Source organism: Fukomys damarensis, unplaced genomic scaffold, assembly GCF_012274545.1.
Source record: "Fukomys damarensis isolate Sample0158 unplaced genomic scaffold, DMR_v1.0_HiC HiC_scaffold_32, whole genome shotgun sequence".
In the NCBI taxonomy this organism is placed as follows: domain Eukaryota; kingdom Metazoa; phylum Chordata; class Mammalia; order Rodentia; family Bathyergidae; genus Fukomys; species Fukomys damarensis.
The window spans coordinates 26,732,070-26,741,303 of record NW_022900944.1 but is presented as its reverse complement, the minus strand read 5'-3'; the positions used below and the strand labels follow the sequence as shown (position 1 = coordinate 26,741,303).

Here is a 9,234-nt window from a genome sequence, read left to right as displayed (position 1 = left end):
ATATATATTGGCTAATTCATTTCATAGAAAAATAATATGATGGCTCTATTTTTCTAGTTCGAAATCATACAAAAACATCTTGAAGAATATTGATGCATTCCAAATAGGTTAACTGTATCCTAACACAGCGTTTGTCATGCTTGTTTAAAGCAGATAGACTATCACTGCTGGACTTTTGACTCTTGTAAAGTCCATTTGTAAAATATTGGGTCATTGTCATCAATAATGCCACTTAACGACCAGCCCATATGTAATCATCTCCTCCCCTCTGATACAAAGAAACATTCACTGTGGCTTTGCAAAAGACGACCACATAGTTAATAGCACTGTTAAAGATTTTCAAAATATTTCCAGCAGGCGACCCTCTCAACAGTTTCCGCTCTCTGTTCTATTTGTTTGGGGCTTGGCATGGAATCTATCTTTAGAGTTGTGTTCTGCAGTTGTAATTATTGCCCTAGAAGCTGAAGCTCACATTTCTATCCCTGAAAAGCTGCGGGTGACAATCAGACCTAAATTCTCTGGTGATTTTAGAGCTCATGGTCATCGTATAATTCTACATACGTGTCTTGAATACCAACAATGCTCTAAGCCTCATGCATAGTGCCAGGAATATAAAGATGAGTGGGTAAGGACAGACGTTCAAATTCATTGCAGGAGAGGGAGTCGTGGGACCCATAATGAAATAATACTGTCAGCTTCCACTGATTGAGTAATTGCTATATACCAGGCTCCTACCTCTCACTGTTCTATAATTTGACTCTATTTTCGCATCTGAAAAATTACAATAGAGATAAATTATGTAAAGTTAAACAGTGTTTGTGTTAAATCAAATGTGCCTAATCCACAACCCATGTTCCTAAATGTATAGGATACAATAAAGCAGCCTCCTAATTAGTTTCTGACATTAAGCTCTCTTTTTATTTTTATCCTTCAACTTACTCTAAGTAGTTTGGAATTACCACTTAGAGCAACCAGAGAGCTCTTTCTAATGAGCTGAGTTTATCCTAGGAAAAGGATTAACAAGGTGGGAGTTTTTCTTGGATTTCTAACTACATTTAACATTTCTTTTCTGAGCCTTCTGAAGTGTGTTTGTCCCCATGTCCCTTTGGCAGAATACCCTACCTGCACTTTTCAGTATTCAGGGTCTTGGTGCTTTAGAGGTTTGGATGGTGTCACTTCTCGGCCTTTTGGCTAAGATCAAGTGTAGAGGTTTGGATGGGCTTTGGGCTTTGGCTCAATCTAGGGACCACTTACTGCTTCTGGTAGGGGTGGGACAAAGAAACTTCATTCATTCAGCTTCTCACTTAGTTTGGCTTTGACAGCACTGTGTAAACACACCTGCCATTGAGTCTGTCTGAAGGCAGTAGGTAGCATGCTCTGACAGAAGCCATACAATCACCAAAATGGCAGTTTCTGAAGGGTTAATTCTCTCACTAGAGAAAAAGAAACTCACGTATTTTAAAATTGTTCTGTCTGTACCATTTAACAATAATGTTGTCTCTTTCTTTGAAAAACATTTACTAGATTGTGTGACATTTAAAGTAGGAGAAAATTTATTGAAACTCCACCCTTTTTGTCATATGTAAAATCAAACAAATTATGAAAATCCACAAACATCAAGAAAAAAAAACCCAAGCCTATAAAATTAATAGATGGAATCAGTAACACTTTATCTCAATAAATATTCCTTACATCTCATCCTGTCTCTCTAGTTGTGTTGCTGCCACACTAAGCCATATATTGATCCTTGCCTGTCTGCTTTACTTCACCATATATTTTTAAAGAATATATTTAGTTTTTAAAAACATTTTTACTGGCTTCATGATCTAATTCCTTCAATCAGTTTTCCTCACATCAGTCGGAATGATATTTCAAAAACACAGGTCTGGAAATGGCACATTCCTGATTTCAATTTTTATCAGTTTTCCCAAGTTACTCTGGGTACCAGTCCATATCCTTAAGACAGATAGATACAACATGCTCACACATGGGCCCCTCTTACACCCTTAGCCTCACCTGTCATTCTCATCCTCTGTGGCTTGGTAATCTTGGATATATTTTGATTTCTTGAAACTGTTCAACTAATATGTGTTTCCTTTGTTTGATTGAAAAGAGAAAGAGCTTTGAGATGAACCTATATTTAAATTTAGCTTTATAATTTTCTTAGTCTTATTTTCTGTGCATTTCAATGAGGAACTGTCTCCCTTAGGATTTTTATGAATAAAAAAGAGCACAACAAACACCTTAGTAAATGTTACTTCCTTGGTAAATGCCCCTGCCTTAAGGAAATTCTCTCCTATTTTTACCTTCTACAGGGTGAATTTTCTGGGTCTAACTATATAGAATCCAGGCTTGTTGGATCCCAACTCAATATAATCTAGGAGCTTCTTAGAAGTGGAGAATCTTGGGCCGGGGATTTGGCTCAGTGCTTCTGCCACCTGCCTCCCAAACTCAAGAGCCCAAGTGCAATCTCTGGTACCAATAAAAATAAAAATAATTAAAAAAAATTAAGAATCTTAGGCCCAATCCTATATTTACTTGATCAAAATTTGTATTTTAACAAGACTTCTAAGTAGGTACACACATTAAAATTTAGAAGGACTATGCTAAAGATTATGAATGTCCTCTCTTGAGCTCATTCTGTTCTTCAACTACTCCCTGTGTATTCTCCTGTGGAAATCAAACCAAGATATCAGAGGCAATAGAATGTACATGCCCTAATTACAGGAGACAGTTATGATTTATTCATTATTATTAGGACAGTAAACAATAATAGTTTTTTAAAAAAAATAATAAATGAGTACTAAGGCCCAGAAAATAGATTATGATACAGTTTCCAAAATTCTTAAACTACTATTAAAGTTTATGTTGCTATCTCTGAGTCATTGCATAATTGTGGCAAAATGTTGTAGGACTCTGTACATATTAAACCTCACACAGGGTGTAGCTCAGTGGTAGCGCACTTCCCTAGAATGCACAAAGCTCTGGGTTCAATTTCCTGCACCACAAAAAAAAAAGTAAAAATCAAAACAACAAAGCCTCATAGAACCCGGATTAAGTTTTCTGTAGGGTATATATATTTGAGAAAGAAACTATAAATACCTCAAACATATTTATAGAGCACACTAATCCAAACACTTTGTAATGCTTTTCTGTATTAATAATGTTGAATTTTTTAAGCTAGTAAGTCCTGGGGTGCTTTATTCAAACTAAATAATATGTTATATCATGAAAATGTTTTGTATTTTTGTTATAATTTATCATATGTCACATGTGGTCTAATTATTGATCATGTATGCACACACTTCTGTGAATATGCGTGTGTAAATCCTTACAGTTGAAATCGCAGCACCACGTCTTTAGTATTGTAGAGTTTTAAAAATTACACCCTGTAATGGTAACATTTTTGTTTAACACTTACCACTATGATAGCAAAAAAAGTCCTTTATGAACTTCTTGATGGAACCAAGTGGCATGTATGTCATACTTTCTAATAGTAGAAAGTAAATGTTTCTAATATCCACAAAAAGTGGCTTAATACTATGAAGGTAGCACAATATGGTGTCTATTTTCCTCAGCCAGCATACCGTGAACCAGTGATTTCTAACTTCTTTTTCTAGTACGGGAGATTGAACTCCTCTGGTTCTTGCACTTTTGAGGCAAGCGGTGGAACCACTGAGCCAAATCCTCAGTCCAGGATTTCTAATGAGTGTTTTAAAATGTCCCCATTATCACAACTGTTTCTTTTTCTAATGAAATATTATTACAATATTTGTATCTCTCAGTATCAATTAGTATGACCAAATACACATAAAATTGCTCCAGTCTTTGATGTGACCACCAGGCAACTCCTTAACGTGGTGATTTGGCTAAATCTGCAGGTGGATCCTCTGGCACTTTTGGAAGCATGTTGTTGGAAAGCCTGCATTTTCTCTTTGGCTACTCAAGCTATGTTGTGAAGAGTAACATCAGAAATTTCACTGGAGGTGACATTTAAGGCCTTTTGTTTTGTTTTGTTGCGCGGGAATACCTAGAGACCAGTTTTCTTAACAACGCAAATTCATAGCTTGAATTCCTTAATGGTCTATGGAGAAAGGAACTGTATAGTACAAACACTTACTTTAGCTGTTATTTTAAATCTAGGCATTATTTTTACCAATATCAAAAAAGGGTTTATGTATATTTTTATGGAGTAAAAAGTCCCCACAGTTATTTAACCTACATTCTAAGCCTAAAGCAAGTGTCTCCAAGGGTTTGTGAATGATAAATTCTGAATTCGAAAGGTCAAGGCAGGGTTTTAAACTTACAGTCTTTTTGACATAAAAGAAATAAGCTAGCTTCAAATGCTTTTCAAGGGTGCATGAAAGAATAGTTCTAGTGTAAGCAAAGGTTGGAGACTTCAATGTGCCTATTACAAATCATTTTTATACTGTTTTCAAATTGCAATTGTCTTCAGATTAACTTACATCTAAAAATGATTTGCACCTGAGTACAATACAACTATATTTCTCATTAAATATGTGCATGTGTGTGTGTGTGTGTGTGTTTTGTGTGTGTTTGTGTTTTTTTTTTATAATTTTAGATAATTTGAAAAAGAAATTCCTGGGTTCATGCTCTACAGTAACACAATTTTTACCTTTACTATTCATACTATTTATCATTACTTTAAGTACTTTTCTTGCTCTTGGCACTGCAGAATATAAATTTAAGTAAGCAGTTGTTTTTAACCACTCATTTGTAATCACCGTTGTGATTACAAACTGATTAATGATCAACCTTCTGTTTAATCGCAATTCCTGCCTTATATTTGTTATGGAACAGAGTCAAAGAAGAAAAGGCTTAGCATATATTAAAGTGACCTATGACTGCTAAATTTTGGCTTTTGGCTGAGTCAGATAAATTTGTATGTATCAATATATTGATTAACATAATTTTATTTAGATTTCACAATTTATAGATTTATTAGAGATCTCTATTGATTAGCTTAATACAATGGGTTTCTCCTTGAGAATCTCTGATTTGCAATTAGCTGCTCTAAGATGGCTGAGAACAAAAAGAGTTAAAGGAAATTCTTTGCTGTCAGAAAATTTTTGTTTTAGCCACATTGTTAAGACCAGGAATTCTGGAGTCGGGGTGGCTGGGTTAAAATTAAAACTATTAGATATGTAACTTGGCCCCTCTTCACTCCTTAGGAAACTAAAGTTTAAGAATCTTATATGGGCGTTTATTTCAAAAGTATGTAGGGCCTGAGGAGCCTTAACAAATTAAAAAAAAAAAGAGAGAGAGAAACAAAACAAGTGAGGTTTTGTATTGGTCTGTTTCTATTGTAGCAAAATACTCAAGGCTCCATAATTTGGAAAGCAAAAAGATCAATTTAGATTCGGGTCTGCAGATTTAAGGTCATCGCACTGGCATCTGCTTGGTTCTGGCTGGGGCCTCTTCACAAGTAAGAGGCTCACCTGGTATCCAGAGCACTGTAGCCAGAGCACATGTGAGAGTGAGAGATCAATTGGCTAAAGAGACTGAAAGCTAAAGTGCCAGCCAGTGGCCAGGCTTACTTTACAACAGCTCACTCACCAGACCCACTCAGGGTCCTGGCCTCCATCCTTTTAGAGGGAACTTCCCAATGACCTAAAATCTTCCACTGCCCATACCCCCCCAGCTGTGTTTCCACACTGAAAACCAAGCTTCTAACACTGTAGCCTTACAGATCAAACCAGATCACACAATATTAAATCACTCCTAACGCTAATAAAGAATGACTTCATGTACTCAGTTTGACAAAGCCATGTGCTTGTTTGTTCATGTTCTTATCTTATGCAGACCGCCTAGACTACTGTCAGGGAAAGGTTGTTTCGATGAGGTGGCTTACACATCAGCAGCTATCCTTGAACACCATCAAAAGAGGTCTCACAGCATTCACTACCTTAGTGTCTCTAAACTATACTACCATTTCTATTAACTCATTAAAAGGGTTGCATTGCTTCTCAGCCTTTTGGCTAAGATCAAGTGTAGTATTAAAAAGGGTGCAGAACTGGGTCTCTTCGCTCTTACTAGATGTATCATTATAAGAGGCAATGTTAGGACCTGGCAATGAGCTAATCATTAAATTTGCACTTTTTGGCAGTATTAGAATTGAAAGATAGAGAAGAAACAAAGGAAAAGAGAGAAAGCACAGGGATAAAATGGATACAGTTATCCAGAACAAGGAAGAATCACAGAAGTCACAGCATTCTTACTCCTTAGAGTTGGCCAGTTTCCTTTCTGAAGGCGGTAGAATTAGAAAAATGTAAGGTGGAATTACCACGTGCATATGGTGGGCATGAAATTAAATTTCTCAAAAATGTCCATAATTTACCTTAGGAAACCAAAGCCTACTGCAGTGGAAAATACATTAAAAAGACAAAATATAAAAATCAATAATAGTAGTCTATAAATTGATCATAGTTGAGAACAAAGTCATGAAAACAGAGGACATGTTTATAGGCAAAAACAGCATAATAAATTTAGCCACCACACCAAATTGTGTAATAGAGTTCATATACATTTGTTATTGATAACGCCACACACAAATATGACTTTCAGTTTGCTAGTGTTCATTGCGAGGTGAAAAGCTGATTAACTGTACCTATCACAGTACCCATATAATAAACTAGTTCATCTAGCAAAATTTGGTTACTGTCTTAGTATTGGGAATACTTATATTCTCAGCTAAGCTTTTCCCCTGTGTTATATACTAGGCAGTGCAATGAGCAAACTCAGTTCCAAACATGTAATATCACAGTGAGGTGTTTTATGGGATTTTTAATTTCTGGTAATCCTTAATGTGGGTCACAAAAGTGTAACTATTGTGTGCAAAGTGCAATTCAGTGGAACTAATTGTACTAAAGGGAAAGACTGGTTACATCAACGATATTGCAGTGGAGCTCTCTCTTGTCCCTTTGTAGTTTAATGATAGGTATTGGAGGATTTAGAACAATGATTTTAAAGTATTTTATGTAGTCTAAACTTGTCAAACAATATTTTCAATGAACACATTTACATTGCTGAAAAATAACTGAGACTTCGTCATCACGCTGCAGGCCATCCTGATCACACTGCCCCCCTGCTGAATGCTCCATTTCCAAGAAATAGCAACAGGCCCTCCTTTCACATAGAGCTGGACAAACACCTGGACCAGGGCAACTGTTGATCAGATGTCACCAACCTCAACATTGGCTATGATTTGAATAACATCAAAAGCCCAGCTCTGAGTAGTAGATCGAGTTAGTGAAGTGAGCTTTATATGAAATTACTAACTAAACCTTTTGACATTTGACTGAGTGGGAAGTGTATGACTACACTTATAGGCTTGGCATCATTTCAAGTAGAAATTTAGCATACATTTATATATTACATTTATAAATATACTATATGTGGTAAGATAAAAATACAGTGAGTTGAAATTAAAAAAAAATCACTACAGTAAAAGACACACTACCATTAATATCCCTCGAAATACTTTCTCTTCAAACACATTTAATCCATCATTCTTGCCACTTTCTGAAGTGCTTCTGGAAGTCTTCTTTTGTGAGTGTCCTAAGGTGCATTGTCCTGGCTGCCTTGATGCCCTGTATTCATTAAAATGTTTACCTTTCATGATCATTTTCACCCTGCAGAAAAGCCAGAAGTCTCACAGTGCCAAATGTAGTGAATAAGGATAAACAGCAACGATTTTATGAGCTGCCTTTCTTTTGGAAGGCACCCAGAAGCAGCATTCACTACATATTTCATCACATCTCCCACAAACAAATCGGAAATAGGACTTTCCGATCTGCTTCAGAAAGTGGCAAGACCTATGGGATGTGTTCAAAGCAAGAGAAAGGATTTATGGAAATATTTCTTTTAGTGTGATTTTTAAAAAATGTAAACATTGCCCAACATTTTTATCAACCATTGTATAATGTCAGTGGGATAGCCTTCTCCACACACACACACACACACACACACACACACACACTCACACACACACTCACCATAAAGAAATTGTGTGTGGTTAGTGAAAGATGTATGTCAAAAGAAATAAGGTAATAGTCAATGAATCAAGATCTCTACCTACTATACCCATACCGTGAGCACTACAAGTATTAGCCATTCATAGACATATTTATACCTAATGTAAATCTCACACTGGCTCTGTGAGCAATTAATATTTATAGAGCAATGTAGAAGCTAAGCTAACAAAAGTGATTTTTCTAAAGTTATATGATGTTGGAATCACAGAGCTGGTAATGGCATTGAGAATCGAATGACTACAGAACACATACTCTCCGTAATGCATGGTGCTGTTGAATTATGTAACAAAGGGAATCAAGGTAAAACCGAAGCAAGGGGAGAAATGAAAGTGAATGATCTCCAGCTCTGTCTAGCGGAGTACTCAGATTACAGCCAGTTGCTCACGCAGTGGCTTCTAATGATACATTTGTTGTTTTTTACTCTTTCCATGAAATTGTCATGAAAGGTATTGATGGCAGAGTTCAATGGCAGTAATTAGCCACTTCAAATGAAAATGCAAAACATCCTAAATGAGACCTTTTGTAGCCAGTTTTTCCTCTCAAACCTCACCATTAACTCAGCATACCCAACATGCCAATCTACAGTGTGAGTCCACATAATTGCTATTACTATTAATGAGACTTATGTGGACTCATAAAAGAAGTAATGGAACCTATTGAATCAAAATTATGAATCTCTTAATAGTTCTTCCTCGTAAATGAGTACACTGCATCCTGGCTGTATCCCTGCTGCACAGACAACAATTGTTGAAACACTGGGTCATTTGTGGGCATCAGCTCCATCTGTCAGGTGTCACAGAAATCTAAGGACATAAAAAGTGTCCTTCTACCACCTAATGGCTTTCATCTGTTTGGTAAATTCATAAGTTGACCCCTTAGAAGAAACAGCTAACAAGGACACAGATCAGAGAGTTAATTTGGCAGGAATCAAGACTGTAAATAAAACAAGACTCTAGAAAGGGATGTGAGGTAGGAGATTAAGGTGTTGCTATCAGATTTGCTCGGCATCCAATGTCTGTACTTTCGTTCACGGTCTTACATCTGAAGGATTTTTCCAAAGGATCAAACCTTAAACAATGTTTATTCTAATTCCTTCTCCCTTGATTTAGAACATATGTATGTGTGTGTGTGTGTGTGTGTGTGTGTGTGTGTGTGTATATATATATATATATATATATAT

General features: G+C 36.2%; 1 protein-coding gene and 1 pseudogene across 7 annotated transcripts in view; both read left to right on the top strand.

The window, feature by feature from the left end:
• The window catches only part of Cdh8 (cadherin 8), a 340,737-nt gene that overhangs the window by 87,114 nt on the left and 244,389 nt on the right, over positions 1 to 9,234 (top strand). The gene's annotated exons all lie outside the window — the stretch shown is intronic.
• On the top strand, positions 5,980 to 6,140 carry LOC117283944 (annotated as a pseudogene).